This window comes from Battus philenor, unplaced genomic scaffold, assembly GCF_028537555.1.
Source record: "Battus philenor isolate CCGP_79_NKW_IND1 unplaced genomic scaffold, ilBatPhil1.0.hap1 SCAF_2, whole genome shotgun sequence".
Lineage (NCBI taxonomy): Eukaryota > Metazoa > Arthropoda > Insecta > Lepidoptera > Papilionidae > Battus > Battus philenor.
The window spans coordinates 3,030,172-3,052,207 of NW_027181682.1; the positions used below are offsets into that span (position 1 = coordinate 3,030,172).

The following is a 22,036-nucleotide window of genomic DNA, read 5'->3' on the forward strand; positions in this document are numbered from 1 at the left end:
TGGCTTTTACATGGCATAAGAAATATATTTGCCAATTTTCAAATATCTAAGCTTTATAGTTCCTGAAATATCGTGATGAGTCACTACATAGGTAAAAAACTCGTATATAAGCTGTTCCCCGCTCTTATTATTTGGAGTAAAATAAAGAAAGAAATATTAAATTTGTTAATTAGCTGTCTAATCAGTTGCCCTTCCATCTCTCTTTTGCATTCTTAAAATACCTACACTGAAACTAGTTAAAGAATATGTGTACCAAAATTCGTTTTGTTGTGTGTCTGATTCTGTAATATTAAGTAGTAAGTAAGTGAGGTAGTATAAGTAAATAGTAAGTCAGATAATTGTGATTCTGAGCGTGAGTAAGTAAGTAGGTGAAGATCTCTTATAAATATCGATTATATAGCTTAGATATATTTGTTATTTACTAATACATCACGAACAAATGGATTCTGCGCTCGTATCGGGTTGGTTCACACTAGAGAAGCTATAAAACCTACCCTACATAACTCAGAGCGAATGATTTTAATATATTGATAAGAGACGGACACGCGGAAAGGCGGACCGATCGGAGATGTATGCGTCGTCACGACTCCCGCCAATATCCGACCGAGAATTGAAATATCTGACCTCAAACCCCCTATACCCCTCGATCCCCCGCAACACCCCCGCCTCGGATATGATAGGAATGTATGCCGTGGTAAATGGGATAAGATTTCCGTCATATCCTCTCACTATGATACGGTGATTTATTCTTAATTCCATAGAATGTTACACATTGGTTATAGGCGTAAAATCTAAAGGGGGTAAACGACTAATTGTAACAGAGTCGACGGTGGGGGGTTTTAGTCAGTAAAAGTCTGACACTGCCTGGGCCCTCCATTCCCAGGCGTCCAATGAGGACCCCCCCCCCCCCCGTCTAGAAATTGTTATTTAGTAAATAAAGACTCTGACTATGTTAGAGGAAAAATTTGTAATATAAAATTAAAAAAAGGGGGTAAACGAATCGAGTATTAAAGAATTAATAATGTACCTAGCCACCTAAGAATAATAAGACGATGGAAGGAAGGCGATGAAAGCAAGAAGGCATGAAAGATATTGTGAAGGAAAAAAGGTTAGAATAAAAGAAATTAAGAACTATGAAAGAGAGTGAAGAATGAAGGTAAAATTGTGAAAAACTTATTTGTAAACAAAGACCATGATCCCAACAAATTAGGGGTACGAAAGGTCTCCAATAGCGGGGGCCGTAAAAAAGGGGTAAATGAATTTGTCAGCAAAAAATGCTTTTACACTCACATCCAACCATCCCATGAAGTCATCACTATTAAAAAGATACAATATTTTTTTTTAAATGCGACTAGCCAATTACTTCTATCAATACAAAGTGAAGGACAGCTGGTTCTACGAATATATGAATTTTTTGTAAGAACTATGATGTTGGCACATCGATTTTCGTATTAGTGTTATTCATGAAGTGCGTTAGGCCGAAGTTTGTCGCAAATATAATTTCAGGGCAATTCCGTTCATCTTAAAACTAGGCGATCTCCTGATCTTATATCATTGCTTTACGTTCTGTTTAATATAAGACAAAATCGAACAATATGTCCGCTTTACTGGTTCAATACACAGTTTTTTAGTAATCAGGTAAAACCAGTAAGGCACTGCGTTCTGAATTCCTTTGCCTCCGTCTGGCTAACGTCTAGTCTTTAGAAGCGACTGCGCGTACGCAGCCCACTTTCGCACATGTATAACAGAATCTAAATGTTAAAAGAATACCTACTCTAATCCCTAGCAATAAAGCTCAATATCGTACAAAAATTGTTAAAGGATCCTTCGCTAATCGAAATGCATTTCTATCAAACTTCCGTAAAGATAATTTTTCAATGCACCACTTTACTTATTAATTAAAACAATCAATCAAAAATAGCATTAACTTCACGGTGTTAAAGTAGAAATTTGGTTGGTTAGGTGAATGCACACATTGGTGCCATCAGCCCTGGGCTAAGGCAGTGCTGACGTGTGCGGAATCGGTAATTAGATCGATCGTCAATCGCAGATCGCTAACGGTGCGGCCAGGCCCCTTGACTCACGTTACTTGGAACTGGACTTTGTTTTCCCGACCACCGCGCATACATGATGCGTTTTCGTTTCTGCGAATATTTCGTAATAAAGTTATTGCAAGTGTTTTATTAAACTTATGATCACATATACCTTCTCTTATACCTCTATTTACGTATATAGTATATAGTATAGTAAATCTTAGTTTCATATCTAGTTTCAATCCTAGTTTTAAGAATCCTGCGTGGCAATTTCAAGACGATATATTCACTGATGGTTGATTGAAATAGCCTTTCGTCACGACCGACTCACTATATACCGTTGCACTCCTTAATACAGTATAAAAGAGAAGTGTACTATAGCATAATTTTTTTAAAGGCCCCCGCTACTGGGACCTCTTTTACAACCCCTGTCTTAGGTTCAAAGTGACTGTTTTGCTTAATTATTCATTCACATTTTTTTTTATATTTTCTCTCTCTTCTTAAGTCCTCCTTAAAAAGTCTCTTTCTTTTTTACTATAGCATTATTACAGAATTAGATGAACAGCTGCTTGTCAGTCTGATTGATTTATTAAAAAAAGTAGTTCATTCACTTACTATCAAAGTTATATTCTATATAAAAAATATATGGATTTAAATTATAAATACGTTGTTATAGAAGACAGAGGTAGACAAATGTCCATCTGTTCTTAGATATCTCATGTGCGTCTTGTTAATGATCCGTATCACCGCTCGCATACCTCGGGACTAGAACTTTTTTTTTGTATAAAACAATTTAGATATGCTAAAATCGATCAAACTTTTCGTGAGATATATGATGTCTATACGCTATATCCACTGCTTTTTTAATTGTTAGTTATTTTAGTAGCCGTTTCTGAGTGTTGTGTGTAAATCGATTCGTCTTTTAAATCTAGAATATAAAAACAGTCTGCTTAATGCACAATTGAAATCCTAAATGATGTGTTTGAATGTTATTAGAGAGAACACAAACAAAACAATGCTCGCTACCAATGAACCGTTATCGCAGTGCTATCGCAGCGTTATCGCTGCGTTATCGCGCCGTTATCGCAGCGTTATCGCAACACAGTCGTTAGTCGTCGGGCAGCGAGCGTGAAATGGTGGTCGATTAACGTATATGACGCGACGCGTGGAATTTTTTATATCTCCGTATTTAAATTGAAAATCATATTTTAAAAGAACATTAATACGTGTATGTAACTAATTGTTCTCTGGGAAACAAACATACCGAAGGACCTCAGAACGTGGTAGGAGCTTGAGGTATACCGGTAAATTTCTCTTGTCTACTAAAAGATTAGGCATGTCACGAACGAACATCAGGTCATTTTTGTACGGATTTCTAAAGCAAAAATTGTAGGACACGCATAACGAAAACGAACGGGGTATGTCCCATATATCACCTTCGATCGCCGAGTACTCCTTGCTTTAATTTACTCTTTGTTAAAATACACAGACACGCCTGTTATCTACCATCGTGCGGATGTCTTCGTTCAATTGGCGAAATGTTGCTTTTTTCATTATGTAAACTTTGTAAACTCAGTTCCAATGAAGAAGAAAAATCAAGCAAAACCTTCTGGACTAGCAGAATTAGCATCAACAGATAAATTCAGTTAACCAGTGAGTCGACGGAGTTGGTGAACGTTAACACCAATGGCCTCCGTGAACCTGCCTCGCAGTTCGCTGGCTTTGTCACACCCAGCCCCTCTCCCTACAACGCGGTGGCACCCGCACAACGGATTCATAGAATACTACGAAATTACATCTCTATTTGATGCTAACTTAATAAATTTCTTTAGAAAAAGACTCGAGCTTCCAACTAAGCCTTCGCTTCTAGGTAGATTTATGTCATGACTTGCATGATATAATATACTAGTTGTGCTCCGCAACTTTATCCACGTGGAAATTAACAAAAAAATTATGTTTTTTATTTTTATTTAAATTATGTGTGTCGGACATGAATTTCATAATTCACATAAATTATAATGACACTTACAGCTAAATAATCATGAACTATCACGGCAATATATAAAACTCACTGGAATGACAGTGAATTTTAAATATTGCCTATATATGAAAATTGGGTATATTAACTTAGAAACCTTCATGGGTTTATGCACAACAATTTTACAAAAGATTATTAGATGATCAAAGGCGTAGTTTACGATTCTATAAAGGGCATACAGACAAACATTTTTCTTCTTTTTCGGCCGGTGGACGCCCTCTGCAAGACATAGGCTACTCTCAAAGATCACCACGATCTTAACTATGTTTTCGGATCACCAGCTCGTGGTCGCCACTCTGCGCGATGCACAACAATTCTACAATAATTAACAAATGCAAATGAAAAATAATTCACATAAAATATTATGTTACATTGTGAAAACTCTATGATTTCAAAGCCGTGTGTGATAAATAATTTAATAAGTTTATAGCTCGAATAGAAGACCAACTTATTCCCACAATCAATAAGGAAGGGGGAATATTTTAATTGGCACACAATAAAATATGTGAGTTTGTCCGGTCGAGTCGGTCCGTATCGATTACACGACTAGGGATGCGCCTCTATCGATATTTCTCTTCTCGAAGCTTCCTAATATTTAATTAAATAAATAATAATATTTATTTCATTTCACAATAATTAAACATAATATATTAGTACACCGTCCTCTACATTATATATTCTGAATTTATAAACAGTACACGCAGATTACGAGACATGTTTTGCGTAAAAACAAGGATAAAAAAGTAACCACGTTCTATATTCAAACTGTCTGATCATTCGTTATTTGAACTTATTGACCAATGCTGAAGGAATGCCACAGAGCGAGAGAGACGAAAGTATCGTCATCATTTTCGTAATAGGATGTCCAAGGCGTAAGATGGTCATCCCAAAAGCGTCTTCCGATGTCCGTAACAAGGCCGTGGTCTGCAAAAGCGGGCAGGTTATTTGCATGCTATAATTTGCCAACTGTCTTTTCAACTTGCCAATCCCCTAGACTATATTGGTTACATTCGTTCGTTTAGAAATCTTCTCATTTTTTATTCGATCTTGTAGTGAAATTCCTAGCAAATTCTTCTCCGTGGTTGCTGAACGACTGCGAGCTTCACTTCTTACATCAGAATAGTTTATGGAACTAGATTTTAAAAATATTAAACATACTTTTTCTTTGTTACTGATAAGACGCTGTATATGTTAAGTCGCACTAAATGTTCCCAAAGTACCAGACTTAGCGAGAGGTCCAAAAAAAAATCGATTATGCGAATCGATAATGGAGTACCGAGTGAGAGCAGCCCTGCGAGGTTAGCGTGCGCGTGCACCGATCGGATTGTCGATTGCCAACGCTCAGTTGCGACGCACGGGCACCACCTTCGTGACAATATAATTGTGCCGCATGCCTCATTCCCTCCCCTTAATTTATACCTAATAGTGAGATTATCTCACACTTTTTCGCACGTCTCATTTACATTTTAAACCTTTATCGGTTCGCGAAGGGCGAAAGGATACAATAATGATATTGCGCGCCGCGATCGCAGGCGCCGATACTTTGTTACTCGTAGGGTTGTTCTACGCATTCCACGCGATATCGATTTACTAATATCGATTCTAATTAACTATTCCAGAAATCCTTTGCCTCTGAAATGTTACCAAATATATTTATAAAGTTTATGAAACAAAACCAGTGAAAGCACCTTTTCAATGTATAAGGCAAAGCTCTAATTCAATAAGAAATTTTATGAACATTATAAGAAAGACTCGACTAAGTTATTTGTGAGATTTTAAAAGACGCGTGGAAATAATTTCGTATTTTCTATATAGAAGGATACAATTGCATTGAAGCCGAATTTGTTTTTAGCTTCTATCAAATTGGACTATTCTAGCATCCTTTCTGGGGGACAAAGGCCTCCCCTATAGACTTTCAAAAAGACGGGAAAGCAGCCTGCATACTGCTTATTCCGACGACGATCATTTGTTTCTATCACTCCGACAAGTAATAAAAACAGGTGATTATAAATGATTTAAAGTTATATAAATAAATGAATAAACACAAAGTATAGTAATTTAAATAAAATTTATAGAAAAATTACATATACCACTTTTCTCTACAGTCAATAAAATAAATAGATAGAAAAACTTACAATAATTTGTTAAAAAAATTGGATGAAGCTGAATTTGAGCAAATAAAGAAAGTGTAATATTTAAATTTGGAATGTAACATCACTATTTCTGAGATAGGATCATCGACAATTTATCGATAGAGCCGCGACCTCACTAGACGTAGGGTCGTGCGGTATCGGATCGGGCGTACGTAGATAGATCCACTCCTGCGCAGCCTTAACGTTTATATTTCACTGCGGATTGGGAGGCGTGAGTCTGGACCTTATAAAGTTGGCTGTTTTAATTGGAGACCACGATCGTGCTGCGAGACCGGCCGACATGCGGGTTATTGTTCAGTCTGGAATAACAAAGATGTTTCCACTTTCGTCAACGATAAGGCGTTGTGTACACGAGCCTAGAAAACTCAACACCAGCTCTATAGACCTAAACGTCATACAGAGTGCATGTTTATACATGTGAAAGCTTTAAATGTGGAACATATTAGGAGGATAAGAAAATAAGTCGCTATCTCAAGTTAAATTCACGCGACTACATTTTTAACAAGTTTTTATTTCTAATCAACAATACATTCACCTTCGCTATCAACAACCTTTTGCCATCTAGTATACAATTTTTTAATGCAAGAGCGGTAAAAAACAATCGGTTATTCTGTAAAAATTAATAAATAATTAATATTAATATAGTAAGAAAAAGCGATTTCCAAATTCAAATTACCACATATTAAAATTTATTTGTACTATCTGTCCTTACAGCTTGTACTACCTAAAGTTTCCTTGTCGCATTCTAACAAAAAAATTAATTAATGTTAAATATTTCAGAATGATCACTATATAAAGTAATTGAAGATAGAAGTAAAAACTTTAAAGCTTTTATACCTTTAACACAAACAAGGCTTATTGTAACAAAGTTGTCGAATCAGCAGATAGAAAGGAAAGTCTTGGTATAGAGTTCACGTGTGAGAAGTGGTAATAAACGCTCTCCTTTCACACGAAGAAGAGAGTTCGTGAAAATATACTAGCTAAAGGCATCCTAAAGAAAAAAATATGACAATACATAGATATATGATCTTGACTATGTTCAATATAGTGCATAGATTCAATGTGCATATGAATATTAATAAATTTATGAAAAATAACTGTAAATAAGGTACATAACATCGTCTGGAAATAATAAAAGGCTAAGAAAAAATAACTTAAACTCCTCTCACTACTCTATTAGTAAAGATTGATGCAAGTTAACAAAGTATAAGTAGGCTAAAAATACTTTTATTTTTTAAAAACTTAGATTAAAACGGGTTATAGTTCGCAAGCAACAAAATAAATAAAATTGTAGTAAATAAAAAAAATCTGAAAATATATGTGTCCACATGTAAAATCTTACTGCGTTTATGTTCTCATATCAGGACACGTTTGGATCTCTCTTAATTTAATTTGATTCTCTTACATATCACAAAAGATTATGTGATATTACTCTGAAAACTTACACGAACATATTATTGTGAATTATTTTTATAATCGCTTCGATTCTTCATAAATATACATTATTAAACATGTTTATCTATGTTTATAACATAAAATAACAATTACGTTATGATGCTGTAAGAAATTCTAAAGTAAATGTTATTAGAAATGTAAATTGACGAAGAGCAATATAATAGCAAGTTAATAAAATAAACAAAAAGTGTCACCAAAAGCATTTATTTATTAACAGATATCTTGGTCACACAGATTATAAATAAAATAAATTAGGAATTATAAATGTAATGTAATAGTAAATAGTGAGGTTTACATGAAATGTATAATAAAAAAACGTATGATTAAACCGAAATTAAAATGATAATAAATAAAAGATCAGTATAAATAATAGTAATAAATATAATGATAAGTATAATAAGGATATTGTAAAGTATGCCTTGCAGTAGACGTTCAACTGTTGAAAAAAATTTGTAAAACAATAAAGTCGGAATTTTTTAATATAAGATGCTGAAAAACTTATTTTCTCTTATATAAAAATTCTCTGCCATTTTTTGGATCACTCCTTTATTAGGGCCCCTCGTACATTCCCCTTCATACATCCCATTCAATTTTCAATTTTATTTCTCAACTCTTCTTTCGTCTTTCTCAATTTCGTTCACTCGTTCTTCTTTTTTCCGTTACAAATTCTTTCATTGCGTTGCCATTCATACATCACTCTTTTTTCCTTCACCATTTCCTACTGGACCGGTTTTTTACAATTTTTGTTTATCTATATTCTTTTAACATTTCTGCTTCATCACAATTCAATCATCACAATTTTTATTGCTTATATCTTTATCATAGATTTTTCTTTACCTTTTCCGAGGTCTCTGCCATTAGGCAGCAGAGGATTGAAGACGATTTGTTGACGAAGAGTTAAAAAACTATATTTCAAGCTAAGTCTAAATTTTAAGCTAGACTTAACAGTGATTGGAAATGTAAGCGGAATGCATGAACTTTGTTGCCAATACTGAGTAAATGTATTAGCGTAACCGGCGTGGATCGGTCGGGCGACAAGTAATGAAAATCGTGACTTCCAAACTATCGGCCAGATTGCTTCTAGATTGTTCTGTTTTAACTTCAACAGATAGATGGTTTTACATCGCATAAAAGGTACATGTATATGTTAATCTTTGTTATATATGTGCATACTAGCTGTCAGTTATCTATTTCAGCTTTGTGTAGAATTTGTAAACAAAATTCCTTATAAAATTTTAATTCGGGAGGAGCGGTTTCAGAAAATTTGAGACAATAATCACGAAAACCCGACTGTGTTTTTTGTGGGCACCTATTATGTTAGAACACGTTTGAACTCTCGTAGCTTTATTATATTTCTCCTTGTACGCTTATGGCCATTTTAAATTATATAATTTGAATTAATAAATAAAAAGGCTTTCTATTCTTTCTCTTTTCACCCAATAGATGCCTACTGCAATACATAGGCTTCTCGCAAAAATCACAACAATGACTGATCCTGCGCTGCCCAAATCCAACGACTTCTGGCAACCTTAAATATGTCGTCAATCCATATAATGAAAGGTTTACCTAGGCCGCGTCAACTATTACTCCTCTATTACCCCGTCACATAAGCACAAGTACAAACCGCGTTAATTGTAACCGATTCAAAATCTTATAATTGCAAACAAATCAAATACTGATTGATATTCATACAGAGATAATAAATAGACGGTACAAGATAAACAAGTATACATTGCGACGTATAAACAGCTTAGATCACATCTATTTATAACAGAACACGTAATGTAAATAGTGTAGGTAGATTATAACATATTTTATTAAAATTCATTGCATATACGGCTTGAAACAAAGGGATGTTGGACGATAATATTAGAGTAAATATACCGTCTATTTTACACGATTGAGTAGATAAAAACACAATCGAAGGTCTTGAAGGCTATACCAGAAAAAGACTATTCCCGAAGTTTCAAAGGTTGGAAAAACCGTTAAAAAAGTGGGTTTTACTCAAGAGTTTACATTTTATAAACAAATTCACCTTACCCTTTTGATCACATTATTAAATTATGTTTCGTGTATTTAATATTATCCACGTGAGTGAAAAATAATTGAAAATATTACATTTTTCGTAATAGTTAACTGAAGAAAATTTTGTTCGTCTCCCGTTTCATACTTGGAATTTAAGAAACGATAATTTTCAGTATGATCAAAATTTTAGGACTATTTATCGTTGCTTTAATTTGCACGAGTTTCAGTGTGAAGGTATAAAGATGTGAAATCATCCGCAACGAATGGGTTTACCCGGCATTGAATCTTAGACATCACTATTCCCCATCTGCGACAAGCCCACCTATGCGTCCGGTGACTATCCGCTGAACAAACGCCCCTCGCGTGCCCAATAAATCGCGACCACGACACGCGTACAAATTGGCGCCCGATCGCATCGCGACAACACTTGTCGCGGCCGGCTTGTTAACGCCGCGAGATGCTGCGATTTTATTGTCGCGTTGTCGCGTCGCTGCGTTGTCGCGTTGCCGCGTGGTCGCGTCGTGACCGCCCACGGCAGGAGTAAATCATTACGGGATCGTCGCGCGTGCAGTCCGGCCCTGGCCATCTGTCAATGTGCAGCGAATGTTTGTTTGTGTGCGTGTCGAAAGGTGTTGAATTAATTGCGCTATCGCTAACCGGTCACGTGTGTGGGGAGTATTTCAAAATTTCGCGCTTCGGACGGCGAATCCTATTTCTAATTAGTCGTGCTTGTATTTAATTACTTTCCATCTTACTTGCCTTTTAATTAAATTCTTAATTTCTTTTACTTAGCTATAGCATGTTAGAATGTTGATATTGAGTCTACCACCCGTTAAATTGCCGCATAAATATTTACGTACTGCCTGAGGATCGAAATATGGAGTAGGGATTAGGAAGTGACCGCACGAAATGTAATATTAAAAACTGGACATTGTTAGAACATCGTTAAACTGTTTTACTTAAAAACTTTAATATGCAAAACGTGAGAAAAAAACATCTGAAATTATTAACGTAAATATAAAACAAAGGCGAGGATAAAATTAAAAAAAATGTCCACCACCGGTCCTGATGATAAAAGCCTCATATCTAATAAGGTTAAATAACAGGTTAAATAAAGTCAGCGAGACCAAAATTTTTTTAAATATAAAATTTATATTTAACTAATTTTAAAATAGCCTGACGGCGAACACATGATTTCCAAGGTGTGCCATTGTGCCCTGTAAAATCATTTATAAAACAGAAACACGTACAACCGTTCTTTTTTTTAATCTAGTACAAGTAGCTATATCCTTATGTGGAGACGTAAACATTGCCTATAGAAAGATTAACTCGATGAAGTAGATATTATCGACGAGTGTCAACCCAAGGGGTACCTCGGCCTCTCGTAGTCACTCCTTGGAGAGTTCACTGAAATCATCTAAGAGGTAGTCAGCCTCCCGATTAATCAATTTAGTAAAATAGTAACATACAGTAAGCGAGCCGAAGCTCTCCTGGAAGTTCTCAACTTTGCTACTTCAAAAGTGGTAAATGCCATTTTGGACAGCAGTGATAGTCTGGTCCACAAAAGGAAATGAAGTAGTCTTAGGTAAACAAAATAACTTCCTGGGTAAATTGGTAAGGTTCTTAATGACATACACGCAACATACTTTCATACGCGAATTAAGAAAGGCCAAAATGTTAAATATAATTATGATTTGAAAATAAATTTTACATTTTGGTTTTAATGAGTCAGTACGGCTACTGGTGGAAAACTTTTTTACATACACTCAAAAAGCCGTAATCAAAATTATCTTTGCACACTTTTGATTCAGAATGCAAGGCTCTTTTTTTTCTTTTTTACTGCCCTTCCCCCCACCTTCCTGTTGCGGGCTACACGTCCCCCTATCTATAAAATCTATGACACGAAATCTGTTTCAAATATTTTTTTTCGGTATTTTTTTATTAGCGTTTTCTTCTGACACCTGTACCAAGTTCTTTTACTATATCTCCTTTCATTCTTTACATTTTCTTGTATACTCTTTTCTTTCATTCACAATCCTTACACATCGCCTCTTTTTATTTCTATTATTATTTATTCTTATTTTAAAATTCATTTGTTACTCAACCTCATGTTTAATTTTTAATATAGTTTTATTTTATAACGATATATTTTTCATTGCTTGACTATAAATCATTATATGTTCTCAGTGAGATAGTTATAAGGTAACAACTGTAACTAATTTTATATTTCTAAGCTTCTAAGTTTGTACTTTCTTACTGCCTTTTGTTACTGTCTATATCCAATAAAGTAAATAAATAAATAAATTAATATTTTAAAAATTTTGTGACGACTTTGCGACGACTTTCTTTAATTTTCGTAAGACACTTTGCGGACTAGCTTCGTCGCATATGCACAGCATTGAGGTATAATTTAAAATCGCACACACACAGCCGCACGCACACAAGCGGGAAGTGGCGATAGCGCTTGCGAGCGATGGCCACTTCCGCGGCCGATGAGATATGATACAGCGCGGTACATATTTTATGTTGCAACGTTTTTAATGATAACCACCAAGCGTTTTACATCAACTAACCTAATGCCCACGAAAATATCGCAGTAGGGGTGCCAATCAACTGTAATTGACGGAAGATGCTACGAAAATAAAAGATTATATTAACAATAATAGAAGTAAACATACCAAGGACCCTTAACCTCTTCCGAAGAATAAATTAAAGTAGCGTAATCTTAAAAGCGAAATAATATTAATTGATTCATTCAAAAAAACCACATAAACTACAAATAAATTTAAACTAATTTAATTTAAAGTTAAAAATTGTGTTATCACATACGAAATTCAGTATTATGTGTCGTTTGAATGAGTGTGTGTGTTGTTTTTTTCAAAGAAACATTATAATATAGCATCAGTGTACATCACGTATTGAATTAAAAATTAGGTTTTGAAGGCTAAAATCGCGGTGTATCTTTGTATTCCTAACATTTCGAATGTTCTTCTGCCACGGTTATTGGTAAAGTCGTGTTGAACTTCTATCTTCATCATGTCAACCAATAGACATCAACTGCAAGACATATGCCTCCTAAAAGATCGACACGAAGACCGGTTGCATCCAATGCCTTCGCAATTCATAATTGATTTGTTTGTAATAATTCATATAAGCATAAAGTGGTTGATATTGAGAAGGAGAAACAAAAGAAATGTAAATAAAAACAAATGAAGAAAAATTATTTGTAAAATATTATACTTTCTTGCCCTAATAAGAAAGGGGGAACAAAAGTCTTCCAAAAAGGTGGGACATATAAAAAAATTGGTTTAGCTCTCCAACTTAAAACTACGGGAGTTCCAAACGCAATTTGGTCTGGGAAGAATCCAGAACTAAACTATTTTGTGGTCACATTAACGATGTCCTTGTAGTAATTCCCATGTTTTGTTATCATTTAAAAAATCCTTCACAATATAATCCACGCACTCTGCAGCGACCTCCCGTGACCTTGGCTATATGTTTGGTGTACCTAGGGGGAGGGAGGCATACCCATGCCGCTGGCTGTAACCTGTTATTTTAAATAAACAGATCACAATGACATGTATATGAATGATGATAATGATGATGAAGTGTATAAAAGTTATTTATTGAGTGATTTTAATGTATTGTTAAATATTTAATTAAGTTTTACTAATATAAAAGGATGCGTTAGCTACCCTGTGAAATAAATCAAACGGCCTGGTCGCACCATAGGCTGTATCAGGACAAAGGAATGCACTTAATCTCGTGGGCCGTACACACACGTTGTTGGCTGTTAATAACGGTTATTGCTAGGCGAATGTAAACACTAAAGTGGGCGTTTTATACGAACTGCAAAGGTCATTATCTCTTGCGCGCTGGGCAGGTGCCGGACGTGATAGGCCTTCGCCCGCTACGTCACCCGATAGCTAGATAAGCGCTACAAGGTGCTCCGGGGTGGGGTGTTTCCGCAGGTTCACTCCTAGCAAATTTCCAACGTTAATAAAGAAAACATTTTTTTTACTAAGAAAATACATTCGCATAGACACGTATTAACAGCTTGATTGGTTACAGGAGTAGAGATTAATGATGTGAATATGTAGCAATTAATATAGACCCTATACAAAAATCAAAAGCTATATATCAAGGCTATAATAAAGCATTGATGAAGTACGAATAATTAGGATGATTACTGTCTGTGTCCGTATTTACAATAGGATCCTAGATGATACTTAGAAACCTATTGCCATAATTAAAAAAAATGTCAAAGAACGTTTGTATAATTCTTCTCCTTTTCAGCCGATGGACGCCCACTGTAAGGCTCTTCCTAAGACCTCCCCCTAAGACCTCCCCCTAAGACCTCCTCCTAAGAACTCCCCTAAGACCTCCTCCTATGAACTCCCCCTAAGACCTCCTCCTAAGAACTTCCCCTAACACCTCCTCCTATGAACTCCCCCTAAGACCTCTTTCTAAGACCTCCCCTAAGACCTCCTCCTAAGAACTCCCCCTAAGACCTCCTCCTATGAACTCCCCCTAAGACCTCCCCCTAAGACCTCCTCCTAAAAACTCCTCCTAAAACACTTTCTCCTAAGATCGTCACAGTTACCAGTCTTGCGCTAGCCGCAACCAACGACTACCCATGACTTTAACTATGTCGTTGTTCCACCTAGTGGGTACCCTACCCCCACTCTAGAACCTTTCGGACCCTGCTGCCACTTTAGACGAGCAATTCTACGAACTCGGTGATCTTGGTTCTTCTGCGAATGTCCTCATTTCTAATTTGATTTTTAAGTGCGAAAGATATACACCTATCCCTCGATTTACACGGTACTTGTTTTACACGTTTTCGCTTTTACCCGGTTTTCCAAAAAAGTTTTTTTTTGTTTTTAATAACCGATTTTTATTACCATCTCTCATATTGTAAATATTTCTGCTTAAATCATCGAATCGGCACAAATAACTTCGAGTGATGAAAGTGAATTCGAACCTTCGAATCCGAAAAAAAGAATGAGAGTAATTTCTTTTTTGTTCTTCTTTTTAATGTATATTGTAATTAAATAAAAAAATAGTTTTTTCGTAATATATTAAATATTTTAACTTGTCAATTCATTTTATTTTTATTTCTGTGTACACCTAAAATTATGGCAAAAAAATCACAACTGTTAAATAGCAAAATCATGCATTTTTTGCAAGTTTTTCGATTTACACGGCTTTGACTTGAAAATTTTTAATTTTCGATTTACACGTTTTTCTCAGGAACGTATCTGCCGTGTAAATCGAGGGATAGGTGTATTGTCTTCATAGATGTACACGTTGAACATGGTGTGTTCCGCTATCTATTAGGCTATTTTAACGATAATTAAATAGCTATTTTTTTCGTGTTCTTTATTTAGGCATTTATCATTCGAACAAATTTTAGACTCAATTTGACATAGAAGAGGGACTATTCATGTTAAATCCTATATATAGTCCATCCTATTTTGAATAAGGAATTTTTAAATTCGATTTTTAATTAATAACAGATTATGATAACGTTTCCGTGAAAACTTAACTTAGTTTTTAACTATCTATATTAGAATATAGGGGCGGAGACTTAATATCATGACATCGCACCAGCGATACCGCCCGCATGTGCCCCACAGATAACATACGTTTAAATATGTAGGTTAGTTGAAATTTTATGTATTAAGTTCGATAGACGATTGACAAAATTCGTTAAAAAAAATACTTAATTATTTCTTTATCTGTGCCGATATACAAAGAAACCGGTGCTCGCGATCGAAGACCTTCGTCATTTTATTCACGTTCTTAAAAAAATGTGGCATTAATATGAAGTTACGGATTTTTATTACAAAAGAGAGCTGTTCGTGCAATCTACAATAATAAATAAAATTAAAGTGTCTGTTGGTATTATTAAAATAACCGCGCTTAAATACATACATATGAATTTATATGTGTGTACCGAAATTACATTTTTTTTTAAATTTTAGTCCGTCTGTTTGTTTCTAAGATATAAAATAAAAAATAAATATTTTTTTTATTTTATATCTTAGAATTACAATTTTAAATGCAGAAATAAGAATTCGTTTATTTACAGAATGTGATTTGTAAAATAAAAATAAAACTGGCTGCTAATTAAGATTGTATTTAGGGAATGAACCCGCGACTTACGATCTCGAGTTACGCTACTGTACCACTAAGCTATCACTGTATGTACACGTAGGGCAATTATTTCTAAGTTTCATCACTTGAAAAGGCTTTTACACCTCATAATGACATCCTTAAATTTAAAGCAACAAAGGTTCTAAATGCGCTCTGACCTATAAAGAAATAATTCGGCAATTTTGCAATTAAACCTTCTGATGTGTCTTTTAAAAAAGCGTTATAACAAAAACATTTATTAACAATCTTTGTCAATGTGGATTTGTGATAATATACAAATAAAAATGTTGTTTTGTTATAATATAACAGCCGTAACGATGCGGGAATATAAGTTTATATTGTATGAGCACTATCGAAAAACCTTTTGGGATAACGCATTTATAAATGAATGGGAAAGTAAAAAAAAGTGTAGATTCATCGTACGATTGCAAACAAAAGAGTTGGGAGAAGATAAAGGGCAAATTCTGGAGGCGCGCGATATCGCGGAGCACGATCTGCTATCGGCCGGGCGTATCTCCGTATTCCACGATAACACTCCCAGCTACCCCTCTACAACCTACCCGACCTCCACTTCTCTCCCTTCCAACACACTCCCCCTCACGAATTCGTCTAAGATTTCATAGTGTGCGAATCGCTGCATTCTCACAACGATAAATGTGTTTTTAGTGTCATTATATATTCACTTCTCATTAAAAGTACAACAGCGAAGTTATTTCCATAACTATTTTGACGGCGAAAGATTATTAAAGTAACATATAAAAATTCACATTGAGATATATACGTATATATATACAGAATGATTGATTATAAACAGAACAGTGTTACTCTAGCAGTAGATGTCTGAAAGTTGCGATTGGATGTCTCGGGTTTGATTCTCGGAATTCAATTTTATATAATTCACTCTCTGTGCTTCAATTATTTAGGATTACTTCTGTTCAGAAACAATTTTCAAACAGCGTCTTCTGCGTATCATTATACCACACTGCCATGCGTGGCAATTATATCTCTATGGGCTGAAACGACGATTAGTTATAGGTATAATAGCATCAAAGCCTGAATGTATAGCTCATTTTACAGCCAAAAACTTTAAGGCTTTTATTAAAACATTTACTTCCTATTTTCAATTGCCTATATAATGATCACTCTAAAATACGTTCTATTAGTGTGTTTTTTTTCTTAGAATGCGATAGGCATAATAATTAAGTTTAATATGTAGTTATCTAAATTTTGAAAAGAATTTTTCTTACTTCATTTTTATTTTTTTATTTATTATTTCTGAAACTAGTAATTTTAGGATAGACATAGGCATTCCCTTTAAAGCTTTCATATCTATTACTAACCATCTTACATAAATAAGTTATTTAATAACTTCAATTTTAGTTGTATTGTGTTTTTATATATCGTATCAGATTCGATTCCTTCCATATTTTGCATTTCTTTAAAACATCGACACTATTTACAAAGGGTATAAAAGGCGATAAAATAAACTTTCTAAGTTTTTTTACAAAGAAAAAAAAAACCTCAAAAATACGTAAATATTATTTAAGAATATGTATTTTTAATTGTTATTAAGTGTTAGTGGTATCATATTTCTGTAAAATATATTTTGATAGTGGTACGTCACCGGCGCGTATCACACCGAAGCGCGCAAGCTCCCCCTGCGGTCCGACGGTGGCGCCGCGGCGCGCCTTATCGGTCGCCCGCTCTCCGACGCCGATAACGATCTCTGAAATAAATGGAAGGTGGGCGCGGGCGCGTCGGTGTGACAGGCGGTCGGGACACTCCTCGAAACGTTCCAAATTTAATATACACTTTAGTTGATTTTTATAGCAGCATATAAAAATTTAGATGTTTTAATCACATGTTCAGATAAATGCTTTAGTTGTTTTGTTACTGTAAGTTACATTGGTTATTGGTGTAAAATATCCATCTCTTTCGATGTCAATTAATATTAATAAATCAATGTCTTCAGAAATAATTAATAAATTCTGATTACTACATATTAAATTAAATTATTTTTTATTATCTGTAAAAAATAAACTTATTTCACAGTGATCACTATGTATAGTGTTTAAAAATAAAAACTTTAAAGCTGTTACCTTCACTTAATCACCATGTATTATGTTTACCATACGCAGCATTTTGTACATATTATATAAGACATTATTTAACCTGTAAACGCCATACAAGAAATAATGTTTTATATTTAGCTTTAGTATTATGTATAAATTCGTAATGTATATGAATAAATACGTAGAATAATTGAAACGTGCAAATAAGGAAATTTATGAAATATAAAGTAAACAGATAATCTTGTTAAAGTTGTCAGAAGACACTGAATGCAGACCGATTTCAATCGGACCTTTTGATTATGAAGAATGGCTAATATTGTATTTAAAAAGTAAGGTGAATTTGTTTATAAAATGTTTTTTTTTTATTTATTGTTACAAATCAATTTGATCGCCTTCAAAGTAATTTCCGTCCGATGAAACACACTTTTTCCAACGCTTTTTCCAATCCTTGAAACAATCGGAAAAATCTTTTTCCGTTATAGCCATCGATACCTTCTACAATTCGGTTTTTGTCTCCTCAAAACAGTATTCCCACATCGATCTTTTGCTAGATAAACGTGCGACATTTAGCTAAATAGCTAAAAGTCGCACGGAGCCAAATCGGCCAAATACGGTAGTTGCGGAACGATATGAGACGAACTTTTGACGGATATTTTTCCAAAAAAAAAAAAAATCAGCGATTTTGGCAGCACATGTAACTCGGAGATAATTAAACTTTTTGATAGACGCATGGTTAATGTTAGAGACAGCTACCAACCATCAACCAGCCTACCAACCTAGAAAAAAAATTGTCTTCCTAATTCCCGGGAGTTTGATATGATAATTTCACTTTACTTTTGGATCACAGTAGTATGTCCACTTGGCGAGTGATCTCTTTCTCAAATTTGGACTTATTAACGACTGAACGGTTTTTTTCGATAGCAAAGCCTTTTTGAAAGATTCAATATTTGTTACATCAGTTGTTACGATTATCTTGAGTAGTGATTATTTGACAGTTTGTTGCGAAAAATATTAATAAAAAAGTCTATTAACGGGTGCTGACACGATGTTTCTGTAAGTGTGTCAACGAAGCTGTTGTCGGATCGGCGCGGCGGGATCGAACCCGCGACCTTTCAGTCGGCCACGCCCCCTGATCCGGAATCAATTAGCTTGCGCGTGAGACGACCGGCCCCCCGTACATGCGAGGTCGAAAAATATACGTTCTACCAATTTAAGTGCACCATAGAATTGTTAAAATAATTACTCCATCTATTTCCTTTGGCAAAAAGTCTAAAACTACATACAGGCAACGTTTTATAATCCATAAGCTAATTGTTTCGGATCCAAGACGTTAAAAGCTATTTGTTAATGTATAAATTTGCCTTTAGTTTTAAATTTAATTTTGTTAATATTATATCTTTTTATAAATTTTCACATTGCTATACTCTTTTATCTCAGCACACCAATATAATAACTAGATATATACATGGAAACTTTATTTTAAAAGTCATTGGTTTCCATAAAATCAATTATTTGTTTTTCAAATATTTCAGCATTCATATGTAGATCATTAGATATGTTTTAATATAAAATAATGTTATATAAGGTGAACTAAAACATTTAATCAAAAGGTTGCACTTGCGGCGAGCGCGTCACTTATACCTGGTCTAAGCATTATCTCCACAAGACGAATAAATCTTACTAAAATGGATGCGGTATAGCAATATCACGGCACCGCGGTGAGGCGGGCCTCGCAGGTCGTTGTTGGGGCCTGAGATTAAAATACACCGGGTGAAAACGTTTTAACCGTTATATCTTTATTCAACGCTTAATATAGAATATGTATGATTGAAATTGTATCTTTGTAATCAACGTACATTTGATAGACAGTTACGTAAAATTTTTTTATAAAAAAATCCTTTTTCTAATATAACCTTGGTCGTCGGAATGACAGAGACTACCAAATGCCTCTCTATGTTAAGTCCGGACACGTGTCAACAGAAGAGAGTTACGATAAATGTTAGCAGCGCTTTCTCAGAAAAAGATACATGAAGGTTCCCATAGCTGGACTAAATCTGCTCGATTTTAACTCAAAACTTCATGAGGAATTCCCCGATGCCAAAGGTAGGAACAGTTTGTAGCATAATAAAGATATAGATTACTCCATCTCTTATGGAGGTCGAGCCTTAAGAAAGAACACAAAGTTAAGAGGAAGACGAGGAAATGTATATCAAATTATGTCAACATACCACAGATAAAAAATGATAACTTTAACGATAATCAACATTATATGATGAATAGTTTTACTAATTATATTTAAAAATGATAAGCAATCGAATTGCTTTTTAAATAAATAGCAGTTATGTAAACAGTTTTAATTTTCCTGTATACTATCTATATAATGATAATGATAAGTGATTAAAAATTTTGTTTATATTAACATCTCATAACTAAAACAATATTTAAAAAAAAATATCATCAATATACTATCAGAAAAAAATTCAACTGTCTTATTTCTCAGTTTAAAAAAAGTATTAATTAATATTACATATATGTGATAAACTGTGATCAAAAAGTAAGGTGAAATTATTGAAATGTAACTCTTGCGCATTGGAAAGGCGGGTAATTTTTTTTTATGTTGGTAGAATTGTCTTTAACATTTGAAAAGTGATTGTTTGACAGGTTTAATTATCTCCAAGTTACACGTGTTTTTATAAAATGTTTTAATTTTGTCAAATGCGTAATTAAGAAAAAAACCTTAAAAACTGGACTGACATTGTACCGCAACGACCACCGTATTTGTCCTGATTTGGCTTCGTGTTTCATGCTATTCAGCAAACTCAAAAAGCCAATGCAGGGTCGACGTTTCGACACGATCGAGAAAAAAACCGAATCAAAATAAGTTTTGAAGGCTATACTAGAAAAAAACTGGAGAAAAAGTGTGTTTTATCTGATGAATAATAAATAATTAAATAAAATTATAAACAAATTTATCTTACTTTTTATCATAGTATTGTAGTTATATACTATTACTATTATTATAAATATATGGAAGTTGCTCAAGCCGTTTCGACACGATTGAGGAGAGAAAAACCGATTCGTAAAAGATCTTGAAGGCTATACCGGAAAAAGACTATTTCAAGCACTGGAAAAAGTGTTAGCAAAATTGCATTTTATTGGACAGCGATTATTTTGAAGGCGACTATTTTATATCACAAAATCACGGTCAAAAGATGAGGATATTAATTTGTTTTAAAAAAAAACACATGGTCCTCCATAGCAGGAAACGAGTAGTTTATAATAATACTGTGTTATTTATTTTCGACCATCATCTTTTACGTGTTGCGCACAAAAACCCGGCGCGATTGTTTGATAAGGCAACGTCGGTGTGCTGTTGATATAAACTAGTGATAGCGTGTTCGATTCCCGGCCAGCGATCTTACCTTCAGATAAAATTTGTGTTTTGGGAGAAAAACGCACGAACTTCGGACGGAAACAATAGAATTTGTTTTACACCGTCTCGCAACATTTTTATTTTCGTAATTAATTATTTTTGTGCTCATATGTGTACTTTACAAAAATAGCCTTGGTACCAACGTATGTATATTTTTAAAATAAGTCTCTATAAATCTTCATTAAAATATAAATAAACGAAGTAAATATACAGGGCCATTAATTAGCTTTAAGTGGTCGAATGTATATAGCACATTTTTCAGCCAATAGCTATATACCTATTTTCAATCACCACGTATAAATTGATCACTCTAAAATACGTGACATTAATTAATTTTTTCTACAGAGGCAGATAGTAAACTATAATTAATTTAAATACGTAGTAATCAGTTTTGTAAACACTTTTTCTTACTATAATATCATTATTTATTATCTCTGATACTATCGAATTTTGGATATGGGTTACTATATGGGTACATACACTGATTGCAAGTAAAAAGCTATATATATACTCACCACATTAATGCTTGAACACCAATAACCAATCAATCAGTATGAGAAAGGAACTAATTCAAACAACCGCTCTCAACAGGCGCTAAAGCAATCGAGAATGTTTGTAGTGTGAAAAAATAAATACTTTCAATGACGTATATGTTAGTAGTAGAAAGA

At 34.2% G+C, this 22,036-nt stretch overlaps 1 protein-coding gene across 3 annotated transcripts in view; it reads right to left on the reverse strand.

Annotated features, from left to right (window-relative positions):
- The window catches only part of ush (Zinc finger protein ush), a 278,099-nt gene that overhangs the window by 112,668 nt on the left and 143,395 nt on the right, over nt 1-22,036 (reverse strand). The gene's annotated exons all lie outside the window — the stretch shown is intronic.